The 20,476-nt window shown below is 39.9% G+C and overlaps 1 protein-coding gene and 2 long non-coding RNA genes across 5 annotated transcripts in view; 1 reads left to right on the top strand and 2 right to left on the bottom strand.

Moving 5' to 3' along the window:
* LOC117959635 overlaps positions 1–2,326 on the top strand; it is a 19,152-nt gene extending 16,826 nt beyond the window's left edge. Inside the window, exon 3 of the long non-coding RNA XR_004659982.1 lies at positions 2,128–2,326. This is a non-coding gene — a long non-coding RNA (uncharacterized LOC117959635). The remainder of the gene's footprint in view (positions 1–2,127) is intronic.
* The window catches only part of LOC117959636, a 17,840-nt gene extending 1,680 nt beyond the window's left edge, over positions 1–16,160 (bottom strand). Inside the window, exons 1-2 of the long non-coding RNA XR_004659983.1 lie at positions 16,148–16,160; positions 15,772–15,777 (exon numbers count right to left, since the gene is read on the bottom strand). This is a non-coding gene — a long non-coding RNA (uncharacterized LOC117959636). The remainder of the gene's footprint in view (positions 1–15,771; positions 15,778–16,147) is intronic.
* The window catches only part of whrna (whirlin a), a 185,876-nt gene that overhangs the window by 110,541 nt on the left and 54,859 nt on the right, over positions 1–20,476 (bottom strand). The window lies entirely within an intron of this gene.

The raw sequence follows: 20,476 nt of genomic DNA, 5'->3' as shown, positions 1-20,476 counted from the left end.
CCATATTCAATCTAAATGGGTGGGAATACATCTACTCTACGTTGCAGTTGACGCACTACTAAGACAACTCAACAGATTTAGCATTCTGCATTAATTCACAGCAAATCATTACGGCTTGATGGCGCTAACGTTAGCACATAGTAGTATGGATGGTGTTAACGTTAGCACATAGTAGTATGGAGGGCGACATGATTGGAAATGAAGAAAACAGCAAGACATTCCCATCATCCTCAGCCTTATCTGAGAGAGATGTTTGGGACAGTAGACATCAAGAAGGACTCCTGGCCAATGTGCTGGGGAACTTCTTCATTAATGTCTGTTTAGTCATTAATTTTGTAATCCTTTATTTTATTTCCAGAAGCCGTATTTGAGCACACACATAAAGGTAGTTTCATTTTTATGTTAGGGGGAAAGATTAAAAATAAAAACTGGATCTGTGAATTCTCACAGAATCACAACTGAATTCATATCTTGCTAATAAGTCAGAATCTTATTAACCTGGAGTCCCAGTCTCTGTCATAATAATCATATATTTAGGCCTATTGGCAGACATCCATTTAAAATGTAGCCATTGCCACATAAAGACCGTGTCCTCCATGTCCACTGAAGTTCCTCAGCGTCTCTCTAGTAACATTTGTGTGCTTCAGGTAGCTTTCGCACGGCTACTTTTACTTTTATACTTTAAGTAAATTTCCAAGCCTGTACTTTGTTACTTTTACTTGAGTAAAGAAGTTTAATCAGTACTTCCACTTTTACCAGAGTATTTTTTAACAAAAGTATCTGTACTTCTACTTAAGTATGGAAAGTGAGTACTTTTGCCATCTCTGTAGTGATGACATAATTAACTTCACAATGGAAATAATTCCACAGACTACCGGGAAAGACAGAATTGTTGTTGTTTTTTGACCAATTACAACAGTGAGCAGTGACAACAAGCATGGTGGGCTCTAGAGAACAAGCGAGCTGTAAATAAAACTAAAATGAGTTTGTTTAAAGGCTTGTTGGAAATCTGAGTGCCGCTGGGAGGCAAGGAGATCCTTCAGCAGTGTGAATGGATCATAGCCATTGATGCTGTGCAGCGTTTGCACAGTTTTCAAAGTCCGATCCATCTACATCAGCTGAATGTGATGCGGCTTTGGGGGAAAGGCTAAGCGTGTAACCGGCAGCGAGCGGACCTGTGAGACTGTCGAAGTGTTTCCCTCGACACTGAGCAAGAGCAAAGAAGAAACGCAGGATACACATGCTCTCGTTTTCAAATCGGTTCAGTTTGCAGGTGTCACTCTGACAAATGTATACCCACAATGTGACAGTTTTATAGTGTGCACAGTGCAGTCAGAAAACACTACAACAACAATATATTTTTATTGTTTGGGCTCTAGCATATTGGATCTGGAATGAAATAGTGGCTATGGGGTTTATAATTATTTTACACAGCATTATAGCTGTGTGTGTTACAAATTTTGGGTAAGCAGTGGTAGTGATACACCTTTTACACTCACAATTTCATGACTATACAACAGGTCAACAATCAAATCAAAGAAACCAAATTACAATTACGTTAACTCCCCCCAAGAAATAAGCAGGTAAAAGGTGGCTGCAATACATGCATGGCAGAACATAAACAGAGAAAATACCATCTGCAATAATAAAATCCAATGATAATTGGTGTGAACAATTAAATCCTGATTAACAATTAAAGATGATTATGTAACATGATGATTTCATTTTATATCAACTATTCCAGTCATTTTATGTCCCCTAAAATAGCTTAGTATCAACTCAATGTATTTAGGCATGTAGACGTGGTCAAGATAATTCAAACCAATATTAGAATGGGAAATATGGGGGATTTACCTGACTAGTAACGTGACATGATTGTTGGTGCCAGACGGGCTGGATCTGCTTGAATTTTCACGCACAAACTTTTCTATGATTTACAGATAACAGTCCAAAAGAGAAAATATCCAGTGAGTGGCAGTTCTCTGGGCAAATGTTTCTTGTTGATGGCAGAGGCCAGAGGACAATGGCTGGACTGGTTCAAGCTGATTGAAACAGTATCTCAAACAACCACTTGTTATAGTGTAATGGTGTGGGCGATATTTTCTTGGCACACTTTGGGCCTCTTAGCACCAACAGAGAATCGTTTAAATGCCAAAGCCTACCTGAGTCTTGATGCTGACCACGTCCATCCCTTTATGACCACAGTTTACCCATCATCTAATGAGTACTTCCAGCATGATAACATGTCCACAGCTCAAATCATCTCAAACTAGTTTCTTGGGGAATGAGTTCACTGTACTCAAATGGCCTCCACAGTCACCAGATCTCGATCAATAGAGCACATTTAGGATGTTGTGGTACGGGAGATTCAGATCATGTGCAGCAGACAAATCTGCAGCAACTACGGCAGTCTTATTGTTTGCTGCTACTACTGTAGCACACGAAACTAAAAATTAACAAAAGCCTCACACTGATATAAACAAACTGGCATGTGTACATGAAGGCAGGTAAGTCAACTGGACCAGCAGGTGGATCCCTCATGCTGTGCAATGTGCTATTACAGCCGCAAACCTCTCCAGGGACTACAGTACTTTCAGTTAAACTTTTTAATTTCTGAAGTGTTTCTAAAAACTCCAAAAGCGTGTGTTTTTTTCCCCGAGCAATGTTGTTGTGTGAATGACCAAATGTCATTTTGACACTAATATAACACCCAGGTAAACGAATACCATAAGTTTCATTCCAAATCTAATGAGCTAGTACAGAAACAGAAACTACTTTCTCTATACTGACTTGTATTAATTACAAGGTGAATGGTTAATTGTGCACTGTCCCTGTCTAACTATATTTACACTGCATTACTTACATACTCAGCGTTTTGCAGCATGTGTGAAAACACACATGCACAGACTTTGGACATAGAGAAGCAGTTTAGGCTCCAAATGAAGTAAACACTGAGAAGGATTAATGAGTAAATGACAACACTGCCAACCCTGAGACTTAATGGAACCAAGTCATCAATAACGGATTAGCCAAAGAAACACATCCACAATACTCTGCCCAAGCCATCTCCGCTAATCCTCCCATTCCGCAATCCATCTCACACTCTGTGTCACTCTTTACTTTCAATAATTGCCTGAGACCACACACACACACACACACACACACACACACACACACACACACACGCACACGCACACGCCCCTTATGTGGCAATGTGACAGAAAGCATATGTGCAGGAGAAGATTAAAATGGTAGTATAAACTCTATAACTAACTTGCAGTTTTTTTGTCCCTTTCTTTTCATTATTTTCTGATGTTAAGTCCATCCCTCCATCACACCTCAAAAGTAACTCCATAAGATTTGTATCACAACGCCTATAAGGCCCCAGCATTGCTTCACTATCGACATTTGTCATGTTGAGGTGAACAGAGTAAAAGAATATGCGATCTTTCTCAAAAAATTTAAAAATGCTATAGCTGTTATCACTGTGACGGTGCTAGAGAGGAAGCAACAAAGCTATATTTAATATGAAGAACTTCAAAACAGACCTGTCAACACATTTAACCGACACTAACACACATTTGCATTTTTAGAGTTCTAGCCTGCAAATAGTGGAAAGAGCCTTGGATGTAAACACACAGTAATGCTTGATTTAGATGGGACAAAAGAAATAGGATGTGGTGGCTTTACTTCACCCCACCATCAGTGTCTACACTCGGGGTATCCTGTCCTACAGTAACGATGATGTTTTACATGGAAGTTAATCTCTAAATCCTTCATCTGTTGCTAACCACAGCAAATACCGTTATCTCTCCCTATTGAAGATTAAAGGAAATTAAACTGATAATGGTTTTCTAATCATTTTTGTATGCCACAGGTTATTATAATGTTCTCTATAATGTGCTGATGTTTGTATTTATGTTGGACAGTAGACATTCAGGGGTGTAGAGGGAAAAAAAAGACATGAAGGTGGTAAAAACAACAACATTGTGCCTGTGGATGGGAGCTTTTCCTTGAACCTTGAAAGTAAAATATACGGCTGATTATTGATCTTGTATTGCACTTAGTGTTAAAATGTTCTATTAAACTTTTGTAATTGCTTTTTCCCACCCACATCTCCTACTGCACATCAGACTGAAGGGAGGCTGGGTTCTCTTTGTTTCTCTTGTTTCTTTGTTGGCTAGGGATTTCTTTTTTATTTCCTTGTTTTGAGTTTGGGCTTGTTTTGGGAACCAGTGCTGTTTTGAGCTATTGTACGAGGCTTGAGGTACTCGGGATCACTGGAGGAGTTGCAAAGGTTTTTTGTTTTTTTTAATTTATTGATAGAAATTCAGTGGGTCTAACATGAAGCACAGCAGCACACACAGAATCCGTTGGAGAAAACAAAGTCCAAACAAAAGGAACCATAACTCCTCATGGCTGGAAAACAACTCCATGAACGGCTACACCAAAGCGTAATAAGAGGATACACAGATTTCTAGGAAGTCCTAACAGCACAGTGATCAACATGGACACGGATGTTCTTGAAATTGTTAAAAAAGAGAAGGATGGTTAGAGGGGCCATGGATCAATCTACCCCCCACATGTTGCTTTCCACCAGCCCGTTAATCAAACTAACCTCCTACTGTATAGCTCCTCTCCTCACTCCCGACTCCTGTGTTGAATGCCATATCTCTCAGCTACTGTTATTTATGATACCTCCTCCCGCACACAGATGCCTGACATCTTTCACGGATATTTACTTAGACAGAGAGAGAGTGAGAAAAGGAGAAAGGAGAGATCCAAAGATCAGCAAATGCCAATTTATTACTTGCACTTTATTGCTGATGTTCGGATGCTGATTCCGCGTTCTGAAGACAACTCCTCCTGGAGCCATCGGAAAACAGTGTAAAATATTAAATGGGAAGGTTTAAGTAATTATCCCTGCTCTGGCTACGGGTCTTGCTTAAGGATATGCCTGCAAAAATTGAGTTACAACAGTAAAAGTGAGGATGCCTGAAAATTTAAATTAGGCCAAACTAAATCTTTTAAACATACAGTAGTGGAGCCAGACTGCATGCCTTGTTTTCTCATTTTAAGGTTTCAGGTTGAAGAATAAGTTATATTACATCAGATTGTCTTAAATCTGATATAACCCATTTGACATTCTAACATGTTTTTATAGCATTATCTTCTTGGTCCCTTATGTTTTCTTGTTTGTCTGTTTGCACTTAGAAATGTGGGGGAGGAATAGGCCATGGGCCATGAAAACGCTGGTCACCGGTTTTGGTGTCAATGTGGCTATTTATGAAGCATTTTGCATTTCATAACTTGTGAACCATGGCATTTAGAAGCACACATTATTATTTTATATGCCTGAACAGATTGTCTGAACAGATTTCCTGGTATGTTAAATGTGGTTTTTTAAACACCTTTTATAACTATTTCTTGTTAATTCTTTTGTGGCCTTTTTAATATGAACTGCCAGCACAATGTGAACTGTGAAAGGGAAATTTGAAGGGCCATAACTTATGAGTCCGACTTGCATACGTGTAAATCCCTAATGTAGACAGGATTGAGGTATAAAACACACGGCTGTTATCAGCCAATCAGAATGATAGCCATTACCTGTACTTTAATACAAGACAAAAAAAAACAGTTAACATATATTGTTTTATAATGATGTAAACGGTTTTACTTGGTTAACTGTGAATCTAGGAATAGACTGGTTTGATGCATGAACTACCGTTTGCAGAGCAACACACAGAAACTGAAGGAATGTAGGTTTCAGCAGATAGAACCCATACGTTCACAGCTGAAGATAAACACACATTACTGGTCAAAACAAGTGACTTCTCTGTCCGTGGGTGGCCTTTCTAATCAGCAGGCCACCTCACTGGCAACAAATGTACTGATTCTCCTCCTGAAGGCTTTTTTAATCTGCCCTAATTTCTATAAGAGGCACTTCTGCAGGCGAGAGACAACTAATGGAAAACAGGAAGTACAGCACCTAGGCGGGAGATAGTGCATGTCTGAATAGTGTATAAGATGGTCTCATTACCCACCACTAAACTAAGGATGTCTGCAAAGTGTGTGTGAGTGAGTTCATGCCTGGGTGTGTTTTTCAGTGTCTGCATATGTGTGTTCTTTGTTTTCAGGCGAGTTTGTTATTGTGTGGGAAGATCAAAAGACGGTGGAGGCAGTAAAGTTTCTTCTGTGGTACCTGGATTAGAACTTTTCATGCCTGAAGACTAATGTCTGTAGATAGTCTCATTATGTATCGCTATACATGCCTGCCAGTTTTGTACTCAAGACCACCGAAACCAAGTCCTCATCAAGACTAGAGTGTATCGAGACCGAGGCGAGACTCAGGGCCCTATTTTAACAATCTACGGCGTGTAGATTGTGCATGTGCTTCACGGCGCGTGAAGCACATGGTGCAGCTGTGTTTAGGGCCTGTTCAAATCCATTTTAGCTAATTTGACGGTGGAAAAGAGGGTCCCTGTGCCAGGAGCATGCTTCAAGAGGGTTGTACGCAGTGTCTTCATAAATCATAGGTGTGTTCTGGGCGTAACATGCAATAAACCAATCAGAGTGTCATCTTCCATTCCCTTTAAAAGTCAGGCGCGTTTGGACCTTGGCACATTTCTATGATGGCGGATTTGCACCATCATTTTTTTATTTGTAATCTTTTGCATGTGTGTAGGTTGCTGTGCTTCCCTGTGTGTGTGTGACAAGCATAGTGTGTGCACGCTGTGGACGAGCATAGCCACAATTACAAATTTTACTCACTGTTAAATTAACAATAAAATGCTGCGCCATTGACTTTAGACCAGGTTTTTGTTGGTAAATGGCGCGATCAATTCCTGCTTCCTCAAGCTAGTAATACGCCAAGAATCCACCTGAACACACTTCCCTGTTACACCAGCACGCCCATGGGCACTTTTTATTTAAACAACGTGGGAGCAGGACGGGACACAGACACTTGTGTTGGGTTTTGCGCTGCGCTGCACCAGGTGCAAAATAGGGTCCTAAGACTTTCAGGAGTGGACACCAAGTCAAGACCAAGACAGGACCAGTGCCAAACAGCCAGAACTACTACTTCTGTCTCCGAGATTCACTTTCTTGGGAGTGCGTGTTAAGGGGGCGGGAAAGAGGGTTAACAGTATCAAATTTCAAATTAGAAATGAGTCATGTTATTGGTATTATTTAAAGCAGGACGTTTTACATCCAATCACAGTAATGACGTTAACACACAAAATCAGACAATGCAAAGGCAATTTAGTGATATCTCTGCAGTTATGGTCTTTACAGGTCTTAAAATAAAATCCTAAATCAGCTTTATCTGAGACAGAGACGAGACCAAGCGTAAATGCGATCTTGAGAACGGTCTTAAGTACTACAACACTGATGCCTGCACACCATATGTGGGTAAGCCTTTACCTTTTACTGAATTTTGTTGACATGCGGGACTGATATCTTCCCACTGAAATTCAATTTCATTAATACTTTTCTATTACAGAATATAAATCCAAAGTTGCCAGCGGAACTACCTTCATGATATCAATCAATGTCCCATGACTGTCGATAGGTACCACATATCTCATTAGTGTTAAGTCAATAAGGCAATACGCATGCTGGGTGCACGACTGGGGCTAGTTGCTGTGTCTAGTCTGCCAAGCAAAAGAAGAGGATGATTTAGGCTAGTGGGTTCTTTTTGAGTCGGAACCCCCGGAGAGAGAGAGAGAGAGAGAGAGAGAGAGAGAGAGAGAGAGAGAGAGAGCTGCAAACTGCAGGCTCAGCTGTCAACACACACATGTCCATCCCCTCAGAGGCTTGGAGCATAGAGGCTATTCTGACTTTGTTTTTTACCTAAACGGAGAATACTAACAATACATTTAAAGATCTATTTACATAATTTGTGACTGCAAAATGGATCCCTTCCAATTTCAGTTGGACTTTAAGCAAATCTGAAAGGCAAAAGAGGGGGGAAATAAAATGCAGCAAAAGGCCGCAGGTGGGAGTCGAACCCCAGCCTGCTGAGTCAAGGAATAATCCTCTATACATGGGCACTCGCTCTACCAACTGAGCTATCCAGGCGCCCAAGAAATTAAATTTCAAATGTTTTCGACAGTTTAAACAGTTGCCTTTATCCCACAAAGCAGAAAGGAAATTTGTGGCCGCAGGCTTCTCATCAGCATGCCAGTCAAACAGCAAGCTGAGCCCACATGATGTCCCTGGGTTCTGACATCACTGGGGAGAAGGGACACAGACACACACGGTCTGTTGACAATGTTCTTTTATGCCAGCAGAGAGAGAGAGAGAGAGAGAGAGAGAGAGAGAGAGAGAGAGAGAGAGAGAGAGAGAGAGAGAGAGAGAGAGAGAGAGAGAGAGAGAGAGAGAGAGAGAGAGAGAGAGAGACAAACACAAACTCAGTCTGTTGACAATGTTCTTTTATCCAGACAGACAGACAGACAGGAAGGCAGGCAGGCAGGCAGACAGACAGACATACAGACAGACAGACAGACATACAGGGTCTGTGAACAGAAGCATATTATAAGCAGCCTTTGTCCCAGGTCTCCTTTGATGTGCACAGCATTGCTGCCATGTGACATTGAAAACAAATAACACAATAAAAATGTACTACAACACAATAATGCAAGCCAGTGAACAATGAAATAACCAGTCTACAGAGTATATGTAGTGTTATTATGTGCATCATTTAAAGGAGGTTTGGCTAAGAGTTTTTTTTTGTTTTTTCACAAAATTAAATTAACCCACACTTTTTCAACTTTTAAAAGAGCACTTGACATGTTAGATAATGGCACTTTCACAGATTGCATCAAATGTGCAATAATGAACGTTGAATATATAATATATAGCAATGATCACTGATCTTTTATTATACAGATTGGTTAAATACTCAATTCTGATTACGGCATTCTGTTATTTTTGAATTTCTAAAGGGACATTTTTTACTGAAGCAAGTCATTTATCTGAGTTTTACAGGTAGATAAACCTGACATGACTTGGTTTGAACTTTTGGTGTAAAAGTCTGTTACCATCACAAGAGCACCTTATTTATCTAAAACAACAGTTATCGGTCTTTTTCTTTTTTAAAGGAAATAATAGTGTTTGGATGCATTTAGTCATACAATCTGCCTGATCTTCTTCTAAACAAGACAGAGAGTCCACAGTCATGCTGATGGCTCAGGGAGTTCTGTTATCTGTAACATATACACTACTTCAGATAATGACAGCATGCTAATTGTCCAGTGACCACTGGTTTATAGATTTGGAGAAAGAGTAGAGAGGGGCAGACTGTAGTGCACCTGCGCAGTGCTATGGAGATAGGCCTGGCAAGCAAGACTAGTGTACACTTAAACTGAAGATATATTCTTTTCGATGCCACCAGACTCCTTTTACAAAAACCTTAATTTAACCTGGCCAAACATAGAGCTTAACCGCTGCCTTGATCGATTAGTTAGAATCAAAATTACACAATAACAAGACTTTCAGATCTGACCTATCATGGCGTCCACAATAGTACATTGCTTAGCTTCCTGCTTGCTTTTCCAACTTGGGCCATGTTGACCACCAAAGTTATTATACTGTACTAGAATCAAGTTGGGACGTTGTGTAAGACGTAAATAAAAAGTTACAATAATTTGCAAATCCTTTCCAACCTATATTCAATTGAATACACTACAAAGACAATATATATTTAAAAACTGAAACTTGTTTTTTTGAAAATATTCACCCATTTTGAATTTGATGCCTGCAACATTGTTTTAAAAGCTTGGACAGGGGCAACAAAAGACTGGGAAAGTTGAGGAATGCTCAATTAACACCTGTTTGGAACATTCCACAGGTGAACAGGTTAATTGGTCATGATTGGGTATAAAGGAGCATTCCCAAAAGGCTCAGTTGTTCACATGCGAGGATGGGGCGAGGTTCACCACATTGTTAACAGCTGCATGAGAAAATAGTCCAACAGTTAAAGAACATTTCTCAAAGTAGGAATGCATGGATTGTATCATCAACAGTCCATAAGATCATCAAAAGATTCAGAGAATCTGGAGAAATCTCTGCAATTGAGCAGCAAGGCTGAAAACCAACATGGAATTCCTGTGACCTTTGATCCCTCATGCAGCCCTGCATTAAAAACATCATTATGTAAAGGATATTACCACATGGGCTCAGGAACACTTCAGAAAACCACTGTCAGTTAACACAGTTCATCACTACATCTACAAGTGTGAGTTAAAACTCTACCATGCAAAGAGAAAGCCCGTTATCAACAACACCCAGAAACACCGTCGGCTTCTCAGGGCCCGAGCTCATCTGAGATGGACTGACGCAGAGTGGAAAAGTGAGCTGTGGTCTGGCGAGTCCACATTTCAAATTGTTTTTGGAAATCATGGACGTCATGTCCTCTGGGCCAAAGAGGAAAAGGACCATCCAGATTGTTATCAGCGTAAAGTTCAAAAGCCAACATCTGGGATTGTATGGGGGGTCTTAGTGCTAACGGCATGGGTAACTTGCACATCTGTGAAGGCACCATTAATGCTGATAGGTACATACAGGTTTATGTTGCCATCTGAGCAACTGTCCCTGCTAATTTCAGCAAGACATTCCACATTCTGCACGTGTTAATGAAGTGTGGCTTCATGGTGAAAGAGTGGGGGTACTAGACTGGCCTGTCTGTAGTCCAGACCTGTCTTCTATTGAAAATGTGGGGCACTTTATGAAGAACAAAATTCAACGAATACCCCGTACTGTTGAGCAACTCAAGTCGTACATCAACAATGAATGCATCGCTTACTCCTACCTACAAAGCTTCAACAATCAGTGTCCTCAGTTCCCAAACGCTTAGAGTGTTGTTAAAAGGAAAGGTGATGTAACACATATATGTGCAGGACAGGATATGCCCCTGTCCCAGCTTTTTTAGAAAGTGTTGCAGGCATCAAATTCAAAATAAGTAAATATTTGAAAAAAAAAACAAAGTTTTAACATTAAATATCTTTTCTTTCTAGTGTATTCAATTTAATATAGGTTAAAAAGGATTTGCAAATCATTTTTTAATTGTGTTTTTTATTTAAGTTTTACACAACGTCACTACTTCACTGGAATCCATGTTTGTATATAGACCATATTGTACTGTATATGGGTACGGTTGGTGTGGCTCAGATGTTACTAGGAAGCTACAGAATGTTAGAACCAAACGATGACCAAAATGATGAACATGCATCTGTACTACATAGAACATATAAAGAGACTATTACTATCACAGAACAAGAAGGCTTACTACAACATGAAGGGCATGGGAACCTCTTTAGCTATCACAGTATTTAATTTACTGATTTGTTTTACTGTGTGTTTGATTTAGGTTTATACAGCAGAGAGAAGCGAGAAGACAAAAAAGATGGGACTGGATAAAATGAGTAGAAGGGAGGAAGAGGAGACAGATTTATATCTTTACCCCCTGAAGTGTTACATGTCTTTAGTTTCAGAGTAAATGATGAGGCTTATGGATGACTCACAGCAGTAAACTGTAAGCCTCTGCATTATTAACACTGCATCATTTACCAAACGCTTGCCGTTAAAGGGAGAATAACCGTGCAGCAGCAAAGCTGTCTTTCATGTACCAACATCATCAGTCAGTAATAAATAGATTATACATTTGTTTCAGGTAGGATATTGGATTTGATCTAGAATGAAATAGAATCGTTCTTTTGTGGCAGGCATTGCCCCAGCACAACTGATGTTAACTGTATATTGGAATCCTAATCAGCCATGTCGTAAATTAATCAATACTGGTGACGGACAGGAAACCCAGAGCATCTGCTAAACCCACAGATCCAACATCAGCCGGTTTATTTTCCCTTCTGGTCTTCCCCTCTGTCGGCCACAGTAAAAACATTCAAAGGGAGCCCTGAAGTAGTTCCAGAGGAATCATGGTGAGGCTTTCAGCTGCTCCAAAACTCAGCATAAAGAGAAGCTAAACATTACACTAGATTCAGGTAAAAACACAAAAAAACAAGTGTGATCCTGTGTCATCCGCAGCCAGAAATGCCATCAAAGTCTACTTCATCAGGGAAACACGACAACAAACCTGTCTGATACATAAAGAGCTGGACAAATTTAAAAAAATGCATCAACAGTACAAAAAGCTGATAACAAGACCACCATCTTAATGGGTTATCTGTTTCCAGCATGCTTGGCAAGATTAAAGCCATTTAGCACTTTTATTTAACATGACTTTATGAACATAGTGAAACTTCTTGTGGGTCCAGGCAGTAGTGATAGCTCAGCTTGAATAAATAACCAATACTAAGGACCAAGAAGGAGACAATGCCACCCAGGTCTGTGGAGGACACTTGTTTTTAAATTTAGCTGACTGGACAGGTGGTCATGAATAATGCTGCTCAAACAAGCGCATTCCTTAGCTTCTTTACGGAGGCTTTCCACACCTGATATCATCAAGCTGCTGCATTAGGCTGAAATAAATTGAAATTACACAGAGAAATGTCGGTCACGTTAGATCTTAATAATGGCTGGGGAAATTAAAGCAGGAAAGTCTGTTAGAAAAGGGCAAGTGAAGGCTCCCTCTTGCGTTTCACTTTCTAAAGAGAAAGTTAAACCAAGGTTCTTTTTTAATCAATGTGAGACTGTCGTGAGAATGGGTAACTTGATCAAATGTTTAAAATTAAAAACGCGAGCCCTTGTGGTGGTGCGAATAATGAAGGAAGAAGCAAGATGTTAAATCTCTGCCAAACCTTGTAGGCAGGGTGTATTGGGTCTATTTGGTGTCATAATTAGCAGTTTATGTAACCTGTTCTGACATGTTTCGATTATAATTTATATGTTGTGATATATATCCTTATAGAGGCTGCAATGTATATCGCAATATGGATTTTAGGCCACATCGCCCATTCCTAATATTGACTAAACAATGAATTGAAGAAGAAAAAAACAAACAAAGAAGAGAGATTTCTCAATAATAATAATAATAATAATAATAATAATAAAATGTAATGTAAAAGTAGTTTTAGTTGCCTAAACATAACCAAACCTTAAGCATTGAGGTGAAACATCAGAACACGCTTGATTGATTCTTATGTAACTGTCATACTGATCAAATCAGTCATTTGGTCAAGTAATGAAAAGGTCTTCTGAGCTCGAGTTAATCACAGGACACATTTTGCTGTTAGGGACCGTCTTGATTGCTATTTTCCGGTGGCTATTCTTCATGAATCGAACTATAAAGCTGGCTAGAAAGAAGAAGTCATCCACATTCTTATTCCCACATACTTAGCTCCAACTGATTAGTTGATTCATTGTTTCCAAAACCAGTGTTGTGGATGAGGCGGGTGATTCATACTGTAGGTATGGAACCAGGATAACTGGGAGGTGCTCTTACCGAAGGCATGCAAGCATATCAAAACTCAGAGCCAATGGATTGACTGCTTCTTGACTCTACCACCAATATCCTGCTTTTAAATTTATTTTTTTAATGAGATTTTGTAATTAGTTTATTAAGTAATCTGCTTCTCTGCCCTTTGAACCGAGACCACCTTGAGGAGGATGAACACCTTTTTAGTCCGCATCAGAGTGCAATTGCTGTGTTCACACTTGCCCAAATGTGCCGCACCAAGGGGATAAACAAGGTTTCAGAGCTCAATTTAACCAAACTGAACAAGGCTGGTATGAAAACGCCTGCTGAAAGTCTTCGATCTTTCAGCCAATAATGCAACACTGACCGAGTGATGCTCCCTGACAGTAATATAGGCTCGCATTTCGGAAATGTTTCATTATCATCTCGGTCTCTTTTCCTGTGTCAATTCTGGGCCAAGTTTTATCAGCTTAAGTCAAACTTTGACAGAAATAACCATCTTAATGCCCTGACAGGGACAAGAATCTCTTTACGATACTGCCTGACTACACACTGTTTTTGTTTGATTTCTTTTAGCTCATCCATTGGAAAGTTCTGAACTGCTATATACAGTGAGGAAAATAAGTATTTGAACACCCTGCTATTTTGCATGTTCTCCCACGTAGAAATCATGGAGGGGTCTGAAATTGGGTGCATGTCCACTGTGAGAGACATAATCTAAAAAAAAAAATCCACAAATCATAATGTATGATTTTGTAACTATTTATTTGTATGATACAGCTGCAAATAAGAATTTGAACACCAGTCTATCAGCTAAAATTCTGACCCTCAAAGACCTGTTAGTCTGCCTTCAAAATGTTCACCTCCACTCCATTTATTATCCTAAATTAGATGCACCTGTTTGAGGTAGTTAGCTGCATAAAGACACCTGTCCAACCCATACAATCAGTAAGAATCTACTAGTTAGATCTACTAACATGGTCAAGACCAAAGAGCTGTTCAAAGACACTAGAGACAAAATTGTACACCTCCACAAGGCTGGAAAGGGCTACGGGGAAATTGCCAAGCAGCTTGGTGAAAAATGCTCCCTCGGACTGGGTCTCCATGCAAGATCTCACCTCGTGGGGTCTCAATGATCCTAAGAAAGGTGAGAAATCAGCTCAGAACTACACGGGAGGAGCTGGTCAATGACCTAAAAAGAGACGGGACCACCGTTTCCAAGGTTACTGTTGGTAATAGACTAAGACGTCATGGTTTGAAATCATGCATGGCACGGAAGGTTCCCCTGTTTAAACCAGCACACGTCAAGGCCTGTCTTAACTTTGTCAATGGCCATTTGGATGATCCAGAGGAGTCATGGGAGAAAGTCATGTGGTCAGATGAGACCAAAATAGAACTTTTAGGTCATAATTCCACTAACCGTGTACGGAGGAAGAAGAATGATGAGTACCATCCCAAGAAAACCATCCCTACTGTGAAGCATGGGGGTGGTAGCATCATGCTTTGGGGGTGTTTTTCTGCACATGGAACAGGGCGACTGCACTGTATTAAGGAGACATAGTCCCTAACTAGTCCCTCAGTTAGAGCATTGAAGATGGGTCGAGGCTGGGTCTTCCAACATGACAATGACCCAAAGCACACAGCCAGGAGAACCAAGGAGTGGCTCTGTAAGAAGCATATCAAGGTTCTGGCGTGGCCTAGCCAGTCTCCAGACCTAAACCCAATAGAGAATCTTTGGAGGGAGCTCAAACTCTGTGTTTCATAGCGACAGCCCAGAAACCTGACTGATCTACAGAAGATCTGTGTGGAGGAGTGGGCCAAAATCCCTTCTGCAGTGTGTGCAAACCTGATGAAAAACTACAGGAAACGTTTGACCTCTTTAATTGCAAACATAGGCTACTGTATCAAATATTAACATTGATTTTCTCAGGTGTTCAAATACTTATTTGCAGCGGTTTCATACAAATAAATAGTTAAAAAAATCATGCTAGATTATGTCTGTCACAGTGGACATGCACCTACATTGACAATTTCAGACCCCTCCACGATTTCTAAGTGGGAGAACTTGCAAAATAGCAGGGTGTTCAAATACTTATTTTTCTCACTGTATGTACACCGCATATATTTCACAGAAAAGCACACCATACAATATGTTACTAATAATATTAACAATGGCTCAGTTAGCCTATATTATGTTTTCCTTTAAGCATCAACGGTATGGCCTATGGGTGATCCTTTGCCATTTTTCCAAGTGTTTTAGCCCAAAATACTTTCAAGCAGAATTTCTGTCACTACCAAAACATAGTCCAGAAGCTACTATTAAAAGTCAGACTCACAATAACTGAATAAAAAAAATTAATAAAAAAAAAGAGAAAACCAAGAGAAAACCCACCAACAACTTTCTACACAGCTCTGCATTTACAGCAGGGTTTTCCTTGCCCATCAAACTCAAACGCCTTTATCTTATTTGCTGCCACCTTGGTTGACAATTCAAAATAAAAACACACCACTTTAGTGCCTTTTATTAGCAACTGTTTTGATGCACCACTGGTGTGGAGGCAACAGGTATTGACACATTAAGTAAGTGATGAATAGTATATTGTGAAAGGCAAACAAATGACTGTGACAGGTTTGGAAATTAGCACTTGGGAGTGAATTTGGCCAACGATTGTATCGCTACATCTGAAGGCTGCTCCGGTTTGTTTGTTTCTAATGCCAGTGATCGGCACATCAGGGTTGTTGTGAATCTGTTACGTTCCATGCTATAAAAACTCTGAACAAAGCCTTTCTTATCTGTTTTATTTGAGATCATCAATTTGTATCATACATTGTTACTTTGTTTTCCTTACCCTGCTCTGTTAAGTTGTTCTCTGAGTGCTAGTAACTGCATTCAGAAGGTAGATGATAGAAGACAAACCATAAAACCACTGTGATTGGATTGTTTTTATAACAGTGATGCCATTTAACATGCGTTCGCATTAGGGCTGTGACGGTATAGTGTTATTCTTAACGTGGTAACAAAGAAACATTTCACTGCGGTATGGCAGTTAACCACAAGCCCTCACGAGACTAGCGTAAGTTAGAGCGAGAATGGCAGGGTGCTTTAAAGGTGTAGTAGGTAAAACTTACTGTAACTAACTTTCTGTCATTAACTTTCTGTCATATTTATTGAAACTGACCCCATGTTTGTGTAGGACTACATGATGCATGTAATAGTAATAACACTCTCCCTGTTTAGATCCTCCAATCAGGGCCAGGGGTAATGTCCAACTGCGTGTCAATCAATGCTCAGGCACACGCATTCATTCTCCGTCGTGGGGGGTATATATAAAAGTTCCAAAACATCTATTGTGTTATTTTTATCGATCCAATAGACGTAATATCTACGTACATGGCATCTGACTGGAGGCTAGTCTCACTTTGTCCCACAGCAACATTGAGTTTAGATTTGTGTAAACTGTTTCTCTTAATAATGCATGTATTAAGTGTCCATTTCATAATAATATTCAGATCTATCAGATAATAATTGAACATGCATATGTATTTTAAGTTCGGTAAAGAGGGGTTTAGATGGGGTCACAAAATTTACTTAACGCAATAGTTACTTTCTGAAGTAACTACTTTTATAATTTGTAACTAAGTAACTAATTAAGATACTTTTTGGAAGAAGTAACTAGTAACTAACTACTTATTTTTTTAAAGTAAACTTGCCCAACACTGGTTATCAGCGCAGATATCAGACTAAAGGTAATTTTTGGCCTAAAAATGTCCTCAGGCTTGGACTCGTCAATTGTGGTAAATTTCAGCCAAACAGGCCATATACATACACTAAAGTTACAAACCAAACCGTCCTCACAGAGCAAAAGAAATGTAATCTGTTCTTAAAAGGTTTTAAATACTGGCTGAGGATTTAATATATCAGAAACATGCAGAGTTCAAAAGATTACACATTTACACCCCTAGCATTCCGTTAATCCTTTTGAAGATCACCCCATTCTAAAAATCAAGCACAGGCCTTAGCACAGGCGTTTATCTCAAGTGTGCTGCTACTCAGTCACACATGAGAGATTCTACTCAATACATTATACATCCACGCAATAGGGCATGTACTGTATTTCAGCCTACAGTGCTAAGCTCACTACTGAGCTATGTAATGCACTGCTCACCAGAAAACTTGCTGCTGACATTTCTTAAGCACCCCAGTATCCACCTGTAGGCTTTAAGACAACCTTACTCTGGGATGGACCTTATTGCCAAACCTCAATCTCTGCTGTGCTGAGCACGGTGTATTCTTTTGAGCAGTGACAATGCCAGAGCTTAGACGCCAAACATTAACTCTGAAGATATTATGCATTTACATAACAACCCTGTCTGGCTGAAATACATTTGACAAAGAACTTGAGTACAAAAGATGGCGCGGCATTATGGCAATACCCTGCCATCTATTTATTTTGTCTTTTATATATTTTAATGTTCTGTCATCAGGAGGGAGCTGGAGCAAAGTGCTTCTGATGAATTCACAGTTGTGAAACATGTGAATCTGTCAAAAAAAATCTGTCAAATTCCCTCTGCCACCCTGTTTGACATGTACCTCTGCACACCCCATGTCCTTATAAGTCAAAGGCCTCTGACAAAGCAGCACTGCAGTAACCTCCTCCAGGCATCCAGATCTTGTCAACAACCCTTCCAGCATCCTGCAGTGCTACTCTTTCTTACAGGCAGCTATCTCCCCGCTATACACAGCTGTTTTTCATGCTTTCAGTGCTCAGCTATGCAGAAAATTAACTCCGGCAGCTACAGCAAATCCACACAGCCCAATTTAAACAAAGCCTCCACCTCTATTCTATGATATAATTTCCCTCTATCTCTCTCTCTCTCTGCTGGAAACGCAATCAAGATGACGTTTCTCGTACAGCCCGTCCCCATAAAACATCCATCTACATCTCCACATCAGCAGTCAATCACCTGTACACTATGTCATTTGCAAGCATGCATTAGACCCTCTGCACTTCTCAGTATATCAATTCTCTCACACAGTGTCCTAGCTCTAGTCTATAACAACGACTTTCCACTTCCAGGATTGTTCAGGTGCTGCAGAGAATTCTGCCGGATGTCCCTCTTTTTAGGCCGGATGTTCGTCACCTTCCGATTTCTTTGTGTTGGGATTTTAAACTCCGGTGGATTTCTGAGGACTATGGTTAACTGTTCCTCAGATCTCTGCAGGGTAAATCCAGACAGCTAGCTAGACTATCTGTCCAATCAGTTTTTCAAGACAATTGTGAATGCCAATAAAGCAGAGCATGTTTTTCTCCCATCCTGGGATGCTGTGTAGACTAGCCAGACCCTCCTCCGCAGCGCTGTGGAGGAAGATCTGGCAATGCAAGATCTAAACTATAGCAGCTTTAATCCACTAGAAATATTATGCTTCGTAAAAGTTGTTGATCTGCATTATCAGTCAAAGTATAAGACTGTACTTATACATTTTTGCTGAATGTTAAGAGAGCAGTATGGCAAGCTGCACCTCTTCATCGTCCCTATAAGCATTAAAAGGCACTAAAAAGTGAGTTAGTGGGCTAATTTAGCAGCCTGGTGTGCTATGGACTGCACTGGACTGGATAGTAGTGAAATGAGCCAGAGGCCATAAATATAAAGGAGTGTCACAATTTCTTTTTAAAAATTGGAAATTAGGGCTGGGCATCGTTCAAAATCTTTCGATCCGGTGCGAATTTCAATACCTCAGTTTTGATATGGGGGCGGCTGTGGCTCAGTGGTAGAGCGGTTGCCTGCCAATCGGAAGGTTGACGGTTTGATCCCCGCCCCTGCAGTCATTGTTGAAGTGTCCCTGGGCAAGACACTGAACCCCGAGTTGCCCCCGGTGCTGCGCATCGGAGTGTGAACGTGTGTGAGTGTTTATCTGATGAGCAGGTGGCACCTTGTACGGCAGCCCCGGCCACAGTGTATGAATGTGTGTGATGGTGAATGTTTCCTGTAGATGTAAAAGCGCTTTGAGCAGTCGTTAAGACTGGAAAAGCGCTATATAAATACAGCACATTTACATTTACATATAGGTTCCTAACAATACTTTTTTCAATACCATATGTTTTAAAATCCATTTCAATACATCAACACAAATACATTAAACACAAAACTTCTATTCCCACCTTAATTGTGAACCAAAACGGTTATCAAAATTAAAAAAATTCTAGTAACACTGCTCACTCAGAGTAATAACACTGGTTGTGCTTGTGGATAGGTGCACCAGTCAGATACTCAGGATTGGCATCAATCCAGACTTGGCCAAAATGAACTAAAACAGAGAAACTAATGAAAACCACAACATGAACATATTATAAATAATAAATAAATGAATAAAAAAATTAGATTGTGTACGGGCTAATATTGAACCAATTTAAATGCAATGGAATGTAAACAAAGACTTTTTAGTTTAAACTGCATAATGACACAAACCTTTAATAATAAACTTGGTGACTGCCGGGGTTTCAACATTGAATTACCGTAACAGAGAACTAACTTAAGTGCAAAGGAATGTAACTGAATTGCCTTAACCCATCATATCTGCTTTTATTATTGTCGAACATAATTGTTGAAAGGTGCTATAGAAATAAAGTTGCCTTGCCTTACAACCTCAGCCTGTCAGTCAGTCATCAGGGTATAGAAACCACTGTTGTTCCTGCATGTCTCAGAGGATCGTAACGTGAGTTAGCACTAGTGTTAATTTGGTCACCTGTTTTTCACCCATTTAGTCTTAGTATTGCTCCAAATGTCCTTGTTAGTTTTAGTCATATTAAGTGATTAACATGTTTTTTTGTTAGTCCAGTTTTAGTCAACTAAAGCCTCGTCATTTTAGTCCAGTTTTAGTCAAAAGAGCACTCAGGTGTCTTAGTCAACATTTTAGTCTTTTTTTAAATAAATTATTATTTCTGATAACCATTTAAGTCAAATACTATTTCATATATCTCAAATATTGGTTAAATGTCATAATTACCTGACAAAATACACTTGAATGATATACACTCACCGGCCACTTTATTAGGTACCCCATGCTAGTAACGGGTTGGACCCCCTTTTGCCTTCAGAACT

Source organism: Etheostoma cragini, chromosome 16 (genome assembly GCF_013103735.1).
Source record: "Etheostoma cragini isolate CJK2018 chromosome 16, CSU_Ecrag_1.0, whole genome shotgun sequence".
Classification (NCBI taxonomy): Eukaryota; Metazoa; Chordata; class Actinopteri; order Perciformes; family Percidae; genus Etheostoma; species Etheostoma cragini.
Note: the sequence above shows the minus strand (reverse complement) of the source record. Positions and strands in the feature narration are given on the sequence as shown.